Source organism: Eptatretus burgeri, chromosome 4, assembly GCF_056783735.1.
Source record: "Eptatretus burgeri isolate ZD-2024b chromosome 4, Ebu_testis_v1, whole genome shotgun sequence".
NCBI classification, from domain to species: Eukaryota; Metazoa; Chordata; class Myxini; order Myxiniformes; family Myxinidae; genus Eptatretus; species Eptatretus burgeri.
In genome coordinates, this window is record NC_140964.1 from 20433002 (window position 1) to 20449302 (window position 16301).

The following is a 16301-nucleotide window of genomic DNA, read 5'->3' on the forward strand; positions in this document are numbered from 1 at the left end:
GTTGACCTCTGGCTCACAGCCAGTAGAGATATCAATGTCACTGCCAAGGGAAGTGAATCTCTCTGTGACCTCAACATCCTCACCACAAACAGACACAGACAGGACAGCAGCATCCAAGATGTCATTAAAAGCCTGGATCTTAGTTTTGACCAAAGAAACCCAAAATGCTAGCAGCTCCGACTCCTCATTCAGCACCTCGAGGGCCCCCAAAAGGGTATTTAAAGTCTCCGCAAAGATGACTGCATCGTCTGTGAAATCAAGGTCCGATATCTTGACACTCCCAAACGATGCACCGCAGCTTGATCTCTCAGACATCCTCCCTAGAATCCCGTCCATACAAGTGCTGAAAAGTGTGGAGGCCATACATACCCCTGACGAACTCCAGTAACAACTGGAAATAAGTCAGAGATGGTACCACCAGATTTCGCAGCACTCTCAGTTCCAGAGTAGAGTTCAGACATCAGATCGATCAGTTTTGGTGGCACCCCACGAAGACCAAGAATCATCCAGAGGACATCCCGATTCACTGAATCGAACGCTTTACAGAGATCAACATAGGCTGCAAGCAGCCCCTGCCGAAACTCTCGTCTGCGTTCGGTGAGGACCCGAGGAGCAAGGATACGGTCAATCGTTGACCTCTTTGGTGTAAGGCCTGACTGCTCTGGACGCTGGTGCTCAAGCAGATGGTAGCGAACCCTATCAAGAATTATCCGAGCAAAGACCTTTCCCGGCACTGAGAGCAGCATCACCCCGAGGTAGTTGTTGCAGTCTTGTCGATCACCCTTCCCTTTCCAAAGAGGGACAACAAGACCCCTTTTCCAATCACTTTGGATGATGCCTTTGTTGCAGGCAGAGCACAAAACTGCATGCAACAACACGAGTACAGCATTTCCACCAGCCTTGAGAAGTTCAGCATGGATAACACAGATACCTGGAGCTTTACCCCGTTTCAACCGGTTCACCGCAGCCGGTGTTTCCACAAGCGAAGATGGACCACAGTTGATTGGAGGGTCAGCAACAGGGATTGTAACACCCTTGACGTCCAACTCGACAGCTGGTGGATCAGCCTGGTACAACCGCTCAAAGTAACCGGCCCGGCAGGCCTTCACTTCAGACTCCTCTGTCAAGAGCTTACCACTCTCTGCTCGAACTGTAGTGCTCCGAGGGATGGGCTTGGATGAACGCAATGAGCGAATTCCCCTGTTCGCGGGACGAGAATCACCTGTCCACAGGTGATGCTCTATCCCCTTACAGATTCCTCGCACATGGGCCTCCTTGTCCACTCTTAGTGCACATGCAGTTTTACGCCTCAGCTCCCTGAACAGCTCAGCTCTGCCATTCAGCCTGGCCCTGCGACTCTGGTCAATGGTATTCAGTGTTCCCTGAGAGGCAAAATTCTTCTTTGCCCTGCGGTGAGCTCCAATACATCCACCGGCAACATCAAGGACGATGGTCTTGAAGGCACTCCACAACTCTTCAGGATCCCCCAAAGCACCCAGACCCCCCAAATCTACACTCAGCCTGTTCGCAAACTCCTAAGCTACCCTCTCATCATTGAGCTTGCCAACATCCAGCCTCGGCTGAGATGGTACCATTATCCCGGATTAAAGTGCAGCTTTAGAGTTGCTCCAACAAGCCGGTGGTCAGTGTTGAGGAACTGAGCACTCCGGTCGACCCAGCAGTTCTGGATCATCCTCCAGCGACCATCAACGAGGACATAGTCAATCTCCTTTGCCACACCGCCAGCGTTGGAATACCAAGTCCAGCGATGAGCTTGTGGGCGCTGAAACCATGAACCGGCCACCCTAAGTCCATGACTTCTTGCAAAGTCAAGGAACTTAGTGCTCTTCTGGTTCATATTTCCTGACCCATGGGGACCAACACATGTCTCATAACCATCCCTATCAGTTGCAGTCGATGCATTGAAATCCCCCAAGACGAGAAGTGTATCTCGTCTGGGGCACTGATCAACCACAGACTCGAGCGTGGCCCAGAATGCATCCTTCATGGTGAGATCACTCGCCTCAGTCGGAGCATAGACAGAGACCAGGTGAATGACACCGAAGGAGTGACGAATCCTTAGTCTCATAATACGCAAGAATCCTCGATCCCATATAATTCAGGAGAAAGATATGATGCTGGGGTCCCAATCCATACAAAAAAGTAATTCTCTTTTGTCATAAGCCTTTGAGACTGTGATTAGTTCTAATGTTTCAAAGAATGGCCCAGAACGATGGATGTTCAGTCTCTGGCTGGCTTTGGAGGCCAGCTTTGTGATGTGGTCAGACCAGGAAAGGTCATGGTTGATGGTGAGGCCGAGGAGTTCAAGAGATTGAACATCTTCCAGTGGTTGATCGTCGAGATTTACATTGGTGGAATCTTCTGGAGTAACAGGATGACCATGAGATTTGCTCAGATTGAAAGAACAGTTGTTTATCAGATCAGCATCTCATCAACTCCTGATCAGTAGATCGTGAGACAATGGCTGTTTGTCTGTCAGTAGAACAGGCTACTGTAAGATACAATGTGGATTAATCTGCAAAAAGGAAGAGATGACTTTCCAGAGCATCAGAGAGAATGTAATTTTTGGAGATAAGGAACAAGACATTGCCTTGTGGTACTCCAGCCTTCACTGGGAGAAGAGAGGAGAGAGTTCCATTGATCACAATGCATTGACTGTGTGAGTGAGGGAAGTCATAAAGCGAGATATGGAGGTGGTCTTGTACACCACAAGCAGCAAACTTCGCATGCAGAACAGGATGCCAGATTCCGTCAACTGTCTGAGATACGTCCAGGGAGATGGTCCGGACCTCTTGTTTGGCATTAAGGACCTCCAACCATTGCTGATAAGAGGATTAGCAGCATGTCTAGAGTTGAGTGACTGGGACAGAAATCCAAACTGTTGGTGACAGACCAGGCTGCTTGAAAAAAGGAAAGACGAGCTCAGCAGCAATTATGGATTTCATGTGTTTATTAATAATTGGAAATAACCTCCAAGTCTCTCAATGATCAGAGAGTTTGCACTCTTTTGTACACGGGAATGATGCTTATTGACTTCCAAGCAGACGGGACGCAGCAAAAAGGACGCACTGAAGAGCACGTACTGTACAAAGGGGAAGCAAGAGTCGCACAAAAAGGAATTGAAAACATGGGAGCTGGTGCCATCTTTGTGCTCATTTGGAATTTCTCCTTCAGTAAAATATTTAAACAATACATTTAATACTTGGTGAAGTAAGTCTTAGGTTAGAAAGCTTTCATTTAACATTAAAATAGTTTATGATTCCCTAACCAATCAATCATTTGGCCAATTGACTTCATTGCTTTATTGCTCCGATGAAGGGTTAACAATCGAAATGTCAGCTTTCTCGTTACTTTCCATGGCAGTTAGCATACCGTACTTCGATCAACGTTTTGTTGATTACATCCACGCTTGAACAGAGACAGGGGCTGTAAAGGTTGAGTCGATGAATACCAACTGTGTGTCTTTAGAATGTGTAACATAACCTTGCTTGTTTGCTCCTGTTGCCTTGCGAACCCTAACACCATTTTAGTATGACCGACGACTTGTCTTATGATCTTTTCTAATGCACAGCTTAAGCCAACCACAACATCCAATTTTTCAGACCCAAATTCTCACCGCTGCTGCTCTTTCTCTGATCATCATTAACATGATGTGTAGTATGTATTCTTCAGATGACCTCCTCATATTATGTTGCATCATCATCATCGATTTGTGTTGAAATGCTTTCGTATTTCAGTTGAAATGGTGCTTTCGTTATAGCAGCACATATTCAAACAGAGTTGAGCGAGGAGCTGAAATTGAATTGAGTGAGCTGTTAAAGGTTCACAGAATCAGAAAATCATGTTTCGTTTAATGAACAGATATGGCTTCACTTTTAACTGTTGTTCTTTTCTTGAATAAATATCTGGAAAGGAAGATTATTCATGTTTATTGGTGGAAAAATTTGATTGGCCCCACCCTCCAAAACACTCTATTGGCCCCGCCTCTCCCATAACGTCATCTCGACCTCAGGTTCATACATGTACAGTCTGATGGAACCTTCTACATCATTTTGACTGTCGTCGTAATCTGAGGATTCTTGATCAGAAAGTGATTCGTCAAATTCACTTTCTGACAAGTCTGAAGCGAGTTATGTGGCCATTATCCATTGTGTGCCTACAATTGTTCCCTCGATTACGTCATGGCAGTTTATGTGAAATTTTTAGGGATGGTGCCCGACGGGTTTGCTTTTTTATATGCAACACCTCAAAAAATTGTTGGAATTAAAAACCATGTTCAGTTCTTTGTTTATTCCATAAAAATCAATGCAATTACATCCAAAAAAGAAAAATTCTCATTCTGTGGACCTTTAAATCTCTCAGTGTAGAAGGCATGCAAGTTACTTGCTGCCATGTGTCATGTTTGTGTATAAAATGGATGTGTTAATCGACAATGTCTGAAATTGAATACTATGAAGTGAAACTTATTTTTAAATTAGGGTAAATGAGTGTTTCTATACACCACACACTACCTGGGTCATTTGATGCTTATAGTGTTTGTTTTACTTGTACAGTGGCTGACTGAGATCGGTATATGGCTGGTGCTGGCTTAATGGCTGGGGTGGTGGGCTTGGGATCCTAAGATCAGTGGCGGATTTACATTTTCTGGGCCTTCGGCTTCGTATGTATGACCGGGCACTTTTATAAATATACTATATAGAGAACCGGGACCGGAACCCATTTATTCATGGTGGCTATAATGATTGGAAAAAAGCGAACTCGCGTAAAGAACGACACGAGAACAGTCCTGAGCATCGCAATGCTGCTATCGACTTGACTATGCGTTCAAAGTTAACTGCAAGAGTTGACAGTTTGGTGGTAAAACAACAGAATGCAGAACGTGCGTATGCAAGATCTGTCCTGGAAAGAGTTGGCGCAAGTATGTAATTTTTAGCTGAACGTGGATTACCATTTCGTGGACATAATGAGGTTCTAACCTCACCTTCAAATGGCAATTTTCTGGGGACGTTAGAACTACTGGCTCAGTTTGACCCGTTTCAAGCCAATCACTTGGAAACGCATGGTGGAAAGGGCAGAGGTTCTGTCTCGTACATATCATCTACTGCATGTGATGAGTTGATTGAACTTATAGGACGGAAACTATTCAAAGAAATCACTGAAATAAAAGAAGCTAAATATTTTTCAATATCTTTCGATTCCACTCCAGATATTGCTAACTTTGACAAACTGGCACTGACTTTTCCATATGTTCACAAGGACGGACCAGTGGAATGTTTTACAAAGTTCCTTGATATGCATGGTCATACTGCTAAGGATATTGTCAAAAGTTTTTTCTCTTTCATGAAAGAGAATCATTTGAACATTTCCAACTGCAGAGGTCAATCTTATGACAACGCAAGTATGAGTGGAAAGTATAATGGTGTGCAGGCATTGATACGCAAGGAAAACTCTTCAGCCGACTATGTACCATGCTGTGCACACCAGTTGAATCTGATTGGGCAATCTGCTATTGACTGTGTGCCACATGTCTGCCACTTCTTTGACTTCATACAAAATTGTTATACATTTTTCAGAGCCTCTACACATCGATGGAGATTGCTTCTGAGGGAATTAGGTGAACAACTGCCTGTACTCAAATGTCTATCGGACAAACGGTGGTCTGCATATGCTTCTAGTGAAAATGCTTTGGATCAAGGATACTCTGAGATTCATAATTGTTTGGAGAAAATGGCTGAGGATCCATATGAAAAAGCAGAAGCACGTTGTGAAGCAAAAGCTCTTGCTGAAAAAAATGGAAAATTTAGAGACAGGAATTCTACTGAGTGTTTGGACAACGCTTCCACCAAACAAGCAAAAGTCTGCAAAGTTCAACACTGGATCTGAATATAGCAGTAAAACTTCTTCATTCGCTGAAAGAATTTGTTGCATAGGGGAGAGAGAAGAGAGGAGAGAGAGGGGAGCGAGAGGGGAGGAGAGGGGAGGGGGGGGGAGGGGAGAGAGAGAAGAGAGAGAGAGGAGAGAGAGAGAGGAGAGAGAGAGAGGAGAGGAGAGAGAGAGAGGAGAGAGAGAGAGGAGAGAGAGAGAGGAGAGAGAGAGAAGAGAGAGAGAGGAGAGAGAGAGAGGAGAGAGAGAGAGAGGAGAGAGAGAGGAGAGAGGAGAGAGAGGAGAGAGAGAGAGGAGAGAGAGAGAGGAGAGAGAGGAGAGAGAGAGGAGAGAGAGAGAGGAGAGAGAGAGAGAGAGAGGAGAGAGAGAGAGGAGAGGAGAGAGGGGGAGGAGAGGGAGGAGAGGGGAGGAGAGGGAGAGGAGAGGAGACGGGAGGAGAGGAGAGGAGACGGGAGGAGAGGAGAGGAGACGGGAGGAGAGGAGAGGAGACGGGAGGAGAGGAGAGGAGACGGGAGGAGAGGAGAGGAGACGGGAGGAGAGGAGAGGAGACGGGAGGAGAGGAGAGGAGACGGGAGGAGAGGGGAGGAGGGGGGAGGAGAGGGGAGGAGAGAGAGAGAGGAGAGAGAGGAGAGAGAGAGGAGAGAGAGGAGAGAGAGGAGAGAGAGGAGAGAGAGATGTTGGACGAATTTGAAAAGAATGGCATTCTGAAGACTGCCACATCAACTTCAAAGGAATAAATAACCAGGAAATACAAGCGCAGTGTGAAAATGAAGTTTTATGATGTACCAGCACAGGAGACTGACCTGTCAGGCTCAGCATGTGAATCATTCCATATCAATGTTTTTCTACCTGTCATTGATCAGCTGTGGAGCACCTTGAGTAAACGGATGGATGCTTACTCAGAACTGAACACAAAGTATGGATTCTTAACAAATCTTTTGCAGTTGAAGGATGAAGAATTACAACAGGCTGCACATCATCTGATTTCTTGCTATTCAAAGGATCTTGAACCCAGCCTTGGAGATGAATTGATTCAATTTAAAGAGTATATAAAACTTAATGTTTCTGCAGTTGGTACTGACACTGAATGTAATGTTGAACTTCATATGTTGAAGCAAATTGTGTCAAACAACCTCTCTTCAGTTTTTCCCCAATGTATACATTTCCCTTTGAATGTACCTATGCCTGATGGTATCCAACTGCAGTGGAGAGACATCATTTTCTGCTCTAAAACGAATCAAGAACTACCTAAGGTCAGCAATGAAAGACGAAACGCTGAACTACTTCTCATAACGCACATCGAGTTGGAGCATTTGCGTAAAATTGACAGTCAGGATATTATTAATGAATTTGCAGACAAAAAAATGTCGCAAATTAAAATGTAAAATTTTATTTTTCGTTTATTAATATGGATTTTTAGAGCATGCATTTGTGGCAGAAGTGCCTTCAGGTTGATCGGATTTAGTTTTAATGTGATAAAAAGAAAAATGATTTCAGTGTTCTTTTTTAATTTGATTTTACTTACGGATTAATGTATTTTAATTTTTATGGATCTCGTTTTCTGAAATATACTTTTGTTTGATTGTTATTTTTTTACTTATACACATATTTTTGGCAGGCCCCTAAGACATCCGGGCCTTTGGCTTCAGACTATGCAGCCAATAGGGCTCTCCGCCACTGTTTGAGATCCTGAGTTCAAATCTCACTCGGCTGTTGAATTAATACCAGGTGGGGTTGACTTTGCCTGTCATCTTTCCGAGGTCGGCAAAATGAGGGCCAGCTTGCTGGTATCCTGTGTCGGAGTGGTGACCCATCCAGGATTGTGCCCAATAGCTAAGGAGACTGCTTAGGCAACACCAACGCTCTGCACAGAGTATGGTCCCAATGGATGGATGGAGATCGGCACGTTTTTTGATACGATACTATATCTCCGATTTGGTGGAGCGTTTGTGACAAAATGTAGGAACTTCTTCACGACAGCGCCTGATGAATGAGCGTTGTGAAAATTGCCAAGTTTGCCATGGCAGGGGGCGATCTTGTGAAGCCATAGAAGTTTCACATGAGGAGAGAAGGGAAGTGCTGCTGGTACGAAAGCTGGACTACAAAACCCTGTAACAGACGAAGTCCCAACAAAGCAATTTCAAGAGACAAGCGATTGAGGAGAATGTGTGCTTGCCGATTGCCAGGCATGGCAGCGGATAAGAAGTACACTCGTTAACGCAAGAAAGGAGCAATTGGCAATATGAAAATATTAATTACAAAGCAATTGGAGTCACGCATCGTGAACATATGTTTGGCGAAAAGGAATTTCTGCATTGAATGGATTGTCTGTTGTCTGGCTTGGCTTTAATCCCCCACTCAATATAAGTAAGAGGCTTTTTTATATTCGGAATATTTAAGACCTAGAACTGAATACGAGTCAGAAGTTGTGACATGGATCCTGCAAAGGTATGAACTCACAAATATAATGTCTGGAGAGGGTTCGAGCTGTGATATGTGCATGAATGGACGTTCCGCCTAGTATAAGCAAACAAATAGGTGAGGTCTGTCGAAAAGGGCTCTCAAGTGACAATGATGACATCATCAAACACTGCACACAATTTTCTTATGTACCTTTCCCCTGTGCCTTTTCTCCTTCCAAGCTAAACAATTATATGATCATTTCATATTAAATATATTATATACCTGTGAACAGCAATTTTATTTTCTCCTGATTCATTCATATTTCTTATTATTATTAATTTATATTTTTATACATTAGTATGTGCCGATACGTGCGCGCCCATACATGCAAAAAATAATAATAAAACTTTCACACCGCGAGCCAGAAACAAACACACAGGCCGTTCCTTCGCTCTCGCGTGCCCGTACGTGCAACCCCTCCCCCCCCAAAAAAAACTTTCAAACCGCGAGCTAGAAACAACCACACAGGCCGTTCCTTCGTTCTCGTAAACGACGACTGGATTGGGGCATTGTGTTTATCTATAAATGCGCAGAAGAAAGCGAGAAATTATTTGAATACAGTAAGTCATCACTATCCAGAAGTAGTGCGTTCCCGTACGGAATGTTCACATGCATTCCACGAATTATCGCTTGCATTGAAGTAACAACTGCTGTGATACTTACACACAGAGTTAATTAAAATCCAAATTAAAATCAAGTTTACCTCCCTGTCTTTGCTTGCCATGACATTCGCTGCCATTGACCATTGCCACTCCGACGCCATGGGAACTAAGGCACCCTTTCCCCATCGTAACCGGCACGGCACATGACGTCATCGTTGGCCGGCCGCGCACAGAATATTCAGAGCGACAGAATAATAAACCAATGTCACCCGCAGGGTGACCGGTATCTTGCCAAAAGGTGACCACATGTGACTTCTTTAAGGTTACACTGAGGTGAACAGAGCTGCTATCCACCAGGAGCGACTCCTTGAGGAATATCTGCCTCCGTGAGATTCCGATGAGAATCGTTCTAGAGTAACCATGAAAAATATGCGTTTGCCTCATAACGTCACCAAATGATGTCATAATGTCTCAAGCTTGACATATCTAGAAAGCACTCATCGAGGTGTTCAATTTGAGGTACTACACGATATGGTTCCTAAAACTTGAAAATTTGACCTTGGGGTCAAATATGTTTGACCTAAGGTGCTAATCATGAAGGTCAAGGCCAATCGCCACCAAAAATTAATCAGCTGAGCGCCAGACCAGGAACTATATTCCCATGAAGTTTGAAGACTATCCGATCAAAATTACTCAAAAATAAGGGTTTCGTCGACTCCCCTGATTTGCGACAAAGTGACCTTGACCTTCAAAATTTTATGCGCTGAAAGGGACCTCTATAGGCCTCTGATATGCGAAGTTACAAAAATTTCCAATGATAACTGTGCTCTGCAGAATTTTTTATACGTGATTACAGACAAAAAAAAAAAAAAAAAAAAAAAAAACAACAAAAAAAAAAAACATACAAGCTGACCAACATATCTTGCAAAAACTTCGTTTTGGCAAGATAATAACACTGCATGTAGTAAATGTGTGAACAATAGTGTCCTCACTGTCAGACAAAACGGTCACGGATGGTCACTTGAACCTTCAATGGTCACTTCATAGCACGGCTGTTGAACAGCCGTTTCGACTGTCAGTGATTAGCCGAGGGGTACGGGATGATTTTAATGAGCTGCACCTGATGTCTTGATATTGGCTTTAAAAAGACCAGTGCAAAATGGGCATTTCAATCAACATGCCACGATTGTCAAGGGATCAACGGCAGTGTGCCTTGGGCATGCAAGGCGGACTGAGCTACTGTGAGGTGGCACGTCGCCTTGGCTGTTCACACCAGACGACCGCAAGGTGGCCCTGGTGGACAGAGACACCCTCCACAACTTTGCAGATGACAGACCTCGATCAGGGAGGCCAAGAGTCACCACTGCAAGGCAGAACAGGCAGATGGTCCTAAGTCAGATGGCTTCAGACATTGAGGACCGAGTGGGACAGAATCCAGCAGCAATCCATCCAAAGACTGGTAAGGCAGTATGTGCCGATGATGCACTGCCTGTATCCAAAACAATGGTGGCTACACACGCCATTGAAAGGGGACTGACATTGCACCCTGTGCTGTTCTGTAGAAAAAAACTTTTGAGATGATGTATCTTGGTCAAAAACTTGACATGTCATCAATAAAATGCCAATGTTTCAATTAGCAATTGTTGGTTTGTTTTATTTTTGAACTGTTACAATTTTATTACATTTCAAACAAGTTGTAAGTTTCTTTTGCGTTTCAATATACATAAATATATATATATATATATATATATATATATATATATATAAATATATATATATAAAAATATATATATATATAAATATATATATATATAAATATATATATATATAAATATATATATATATAAATATATATATATATAAATAAATATATAAATAAATATATAAATAAATATATATATATACATATATATATACATATATATATACATATATATATACATATATATATACATATATATACACAAAGACATATACATGGCTGGTGTTGGCTTAATGGGTCGGGTGGTGGGCTTTGGATCCTCGGATCGTGAGTTCAAATCCCCCTCAACTCTTGAATTAATACCAGGTGGGGTTGACTCTGCCTGTCATCCTTCCAAGGTCGGCAAATTGAGTACCAGCTTGCTGGTATACTGTGTCAGAGTGGCGACCCATCCAGGACTGTGCCCAACAGCCAAGGAGACTGCTGAGGCAGCACCAATGCTGAGGCAGCAGCACCAATGGTCCCAATGGATGGATAAACATACAGTATATATATATATATATATATATATATATATATATATATATATATATATATTATACACACACATAGAACTGGACTGGTTTCATCATGCCAATAAGTGATGAAACCGGTCCGGTGGCTGAGGGGGGTGTATTGCATTGGGATTGTAGTGTATGTACTGTGTGAACGTCTTTATAGTTGTTGAGGAACTCTGGGAAGGGTTGAAAACAGCATTTAGCACTTATCTTGCATTAGTCTTCTTGGGTTGCTTTGAGCAGCAACTTTGGCTGGAGGAGCATGGGAGGGGTCAATCATTTATATAATCCTCGCCATCTGGGTGCAGTCGATGAGATGTGGGTGGGTCTTCATACATATATACATGGGTGGTGGGCTTTGGATCCTCGGGTCTTAAGTTCAAATCGTACTCAGCTGTTGAATTAATACCAGGTGGGGTTAACTCGGCCTGTCATCCTACCGATGTCGGCAAAATGAGTGCCAGCATGCTGGTATGCTGTGTCGGAGTGGCAACCCATTCAGGATTGTGCCCAATAGCCAAGGAGACTGCTGAAGCAGCACCAACGCTCTGCACAGAGTATGGTCCCAATCTCCTCTCCTCTATTTAATCCTTCAACCCCGCTGGTTGTGCTTCCCCCATCTTTCTACTGTTCCTTTTGTTCCATTACATCCTGATCCGTTCAGCGTTCTTGCTCTCACTCTCCCACCAGCATTGAGCTTGTATATACTGTATTCACGCACAGAAGCACAATAAAAGTCCTGCTAATTGTCCAAAAAGTCAGCTTTGCATTACCCAACTTTCATAAGCAGTTTAAAATGTGATACGGAACTTTTCAATGAGCAAAATTGTCATTGTTTGTGAAGTACTTTTTCATTACAATTGTGCAGTTGGCAATAACAGATGTTAGTGCACTATGATATGTAATTTCATAGGATTTTTGTGCCAAAATTGATTTTTTTTGCAGTTTTGTCAACTATAGGGGGTAACTTAACAGAAAAATTTGGGGTTGAATTTTTTCATGAACTTTTAGGGTATTTGGGGCAGCCATTTAGGGGGGGTGACCCCCCAAATATTGCTTGGCCTATATCTTCGCTCCTAGACATGCTAGCTTCTTAATCTTGGTGTCAAGGATAGGGTTTATGGGGGCTCCGAGTTCAATTATGATGGTTATGAGGTGATCTGAGGTCAAGGTCATCGGTCCAAGGTCACCACAGGGTCATAAATGGCCCCAAACGGTCAATTAGCCAAAATAATTGAACTACATCATGGAGTACCACTTTATATGGGTTTTTGTGGGTGTGGAATTCAATGGTGACATTCTTTTTTATTGGAGGTCATGATCAGGGTATAAAGGTTATGGTCAAGGTCATTTGGGTGGGCAATTGTAATGCATTTCAAGGAATATATAGGAAACTCTCTGGGTATACCCATAATTATAATGATAAGTTTCATATTAATAATCAAGTATGATAAGGTACTTACAGATCATATTTGTTTATGGAAATAAATTCCAATTAACAGAGCCAAATTGTCATTTCCTCCTAAAAATGCAGTGTCGAATTACATTTCCATTAAAACTTCCTTTAGGATAAATTTCTGTTCATCAAACTTTGCCATTATAAACTTTCAAATCAAATGATTAAGGATCTACATAATGTGTTGATCAATAAAAATAATCATTATACACGTATCTTGATGTGTTATGTCCCTTATGGGACACCATGTATTTCTTGGGATTTCCCCCATTGAACCATGCTGGTGCCAAATCCATCATGCCATGTTTTGGAAAATAAATGGAGAAAAGTGGCTCTCTTGAGAGGTATGCATGCTAAATCTTCCACCTATCATAATGTAATACCATAGTCTCTAAATTATTATGTTATTTAGTCAAATAAATATTCTATTTAAATTTAAACTTTCATTATATTAACTGGTTTGTGTATGGTGGCCAGTAGGGTGAATATACTGATTCTGGCTCACTTTTCCCTATGTAAATGAATGGAGGATTTTCAGCGATTCCCTTTTTTTTCCTTAAAAATAAACCCCCTTTTTATCCCAAGGTATATTTATTTGTCTCCCCTTTTAACCTAGGGGCTCTCTATTCAAATAACCCATACAACAAGATAAAGATTTGTTAAAGGTGATTCTAAAGAAATATCTGAAACGTCTAAGCCCCGGGACACTCTTTATCAAATAACCGATGCATATTGTTTAGCTCACTCATTGAACCTATAAACATTTGTTCATTCTCAAATTCCTTCAATAGTTTAATTTTCTTTGCACAATAATCCCCATCTAAAATATTGACAAACAAAACATTTGAATCTTTATATTTTTTAAGATACCCCTTTTGTGCCATTACGAAATGATAAACTTCTCTTAATGCTCTTGTTTGACCACCTCCTGAGCCACATATCATTTTGAGATTATAGTAAATTGTTTTTTCATTGTTCAATTGATAACCATCAAAGTTTTCAGTGCATTCAAGGATATTCATTTTTTCTTTACATCCTCTAACTTACTAGTTTTTAAATTGATTCGCTTATTTGTTTTATTTACCTTTGTTTTAGTTATTTTTTCAATAAGACTTATTTGATATTTTTCACATTCATTATGTTTTCCATTTATATACCAAGACTGAGATTTTCTCCACTCTTTAGTTTGATTAATACTTTTGATTAATACGCGAAAAAACGCGGCGGTAGCCCTTAAAAAACCCTAACCCATCTTCCCATCGTTAAAACACAATCTATTCTATTCACTCCATCATACAATATCCATATGGAACACAATCTATTCCATTATCTAAAATAAATCTCTTATCATCAAAGGCTCCTAATGCCTTTTTATTTATTTCTTCACTATATATGTTATGTTTATAACTTCTTATTGTATTCATTTTCCTATATTCTTCTTTCTTATTCATCAAACAATTATAATAATTTCTAAAAGTTATTGATTTCTTTATTATATCTGGTCTGCTGATTTGATTGAACTCAATAATGATAAGGGGTACAAGTATGCTTTAACCGTTATTGATTTGAGGAGTAGATATGCGTGGGTTGTCCCTTTAAAAAACAAAACAGGTAATACTCTTATGTCAGCTTTTCAACAGATATTTAATAAAAGCAAGAGAAAACCTAAAAAAATTGTGGACTGATGAGGGAAGAGAGTTTTATAACAAGACATTTATGAATTTTCTAAAAAATAACAGTATTACATTATACAGTACCTTTAATGAAGGGAAGGCAGTTGTTGTTGAACGTTTTAATCGTACCTTAAAAGAGAGACTATATAAAAAAATTCACACAACTCGGTTCACAACAATGGTCATCTTTTATTCAGGATATTGTGGATAAGTATAATGACACGATTCACACGTCAACAAATATGAAACCATCAGAAACATTGACAAAATTAATATATGAAAAAGAGATTAATGTCAGAAAACCTAAGTTCAAAGTTGGTGATATCGTAAGAATATATAGGTGGAAATCTCATTTTGAAAAGGGTTTTACTGAACGATGGACGAAAGAACTTTTTAAAATTGTTGATGTAATAGATACGGTTCCTTGGACTTATAAAATATATGATTTGGAAGGGGAAGAGATTTTAGGTTCATTTTATTCACAGGTATTACAAAAGACAAAAACGAAGCAGATAATACCCATGAGAGCAATGGTTTGTCCCTTCACTCCCTCCTACTATAGACCTTTGTGAACACTAGAGGGACAAGTCCGAGGTGTATAACAGTATATAATGTGTGTCAAGGGGGGATGTTCTTAGATCTGTGAACCCCAAACACAGAATCCTCAACTGAATAGTTGAGGCTTAACTTTTGTTTGTTGGTGGGTGTGTGTGTGTGTGTGTGTGTGTGTGTGTGTGTGTGTGTGTGTGTGTGTGTGTGTGTGTGTGTGTGTGTGTGTGTGTGTGTGTGTGTGTGTGTGTGTGTGTGTGTGTGTGTGTGTGTGTGTGTGTGTGTAATGGGAGCAATGGGTTGGCGCTTCACTCCCTCCTACTATACACCATTGTGGACACTCGAGGGCCAAGTCCGAGGCGTATAACAGTATATAATGTGTGTCAAGGGGGACGTTCTTAGATCTGTGAACCCCAAACACAGAATCCTCAACTGAATAGTCAAGGCTTAACTTTTGTTTGTGTGTGTGCGTGTGCGTGTGCGTGTGCGTGTGCGTGTGCGTGTGCGTGTCCCAACCCTCACATTCAAAATCTAAACCCCAACCCTCACATTCAAAATCTCAACCCCAACTCAATCCTCGCCCAACACAATGTCTTTTTCAAAATGAGATTTCCACATATATATATATATATATATATATATATATATATATATATATATATATATATATATATATATATATATATATATATATATATATATATATATATATATATTTTTTTTTTACGTTTTTTTTTTTTCTCTTCTTCCAATTCTGTCTTTTAAGGCTTTCAGGTTTGATGACATAGAAAGGGGGAGTAAGCCTGCACTTTCTTCCCAGAACGAACAATGTATATTTTTTTATGTTTTTTTCTCTTCTTCCAATTCTGTCTTTTAAGGCTTTCAGGTTTGATGACGTAGAAAGAGGGAGTAAGAACTTTCTTGATAGGTTTAGATCCTAAAGAGTGGTAGCATTTCAAGTCTTCAAAATAAACCCAACTTTCCAAGTCTCCAAGGTATAACCACATTCCTGTTGAGTTTCCAAGATATGTATCACATTGTAAGTTATCAAGCCAGAACCCACATTTCAAGTCTCCAAAAATATAACCATCTATCCAAGACTCCAAGGTAGAATCACAATTTCCAGAAATATAGTGGGTTTCAGTGATAGATCTCACATAGTATAACTGTGGATCATCAAGGAAAACTCCATTTTTCCAATTTTTATGGGTTTCAGTGATAGATCTCACATAGTATAACTGGATCATCAAGGAAATCTCCATTTTTCCAATTTTGATGGGTTTCGGTGATAGATCTTACATAGTATAACTGTGGATCATCAAGGAAAACTCCATTTTTCAAAATGTCTGAAAATTGTGAGTCTCCAAGGTAAAACTTGTATTCTGGCTCATCAAG

The 16301-nt window shown here is 41.0% G+C and overlaps 1 long non-coding RNA gene across 1 annotated transcript in view; it reads right to left on the bottom strand.

The window, feature by feature from the left end:
* Positions 1 to 16301, bottom strand: part of LOC147027595 (uncharacterized) — a 114132-nt gene that overhangs the window by 53726 nt on the left and 44105 nt on the right. The gene's annotated exons all lie outside the window — the stretch shown is intronic.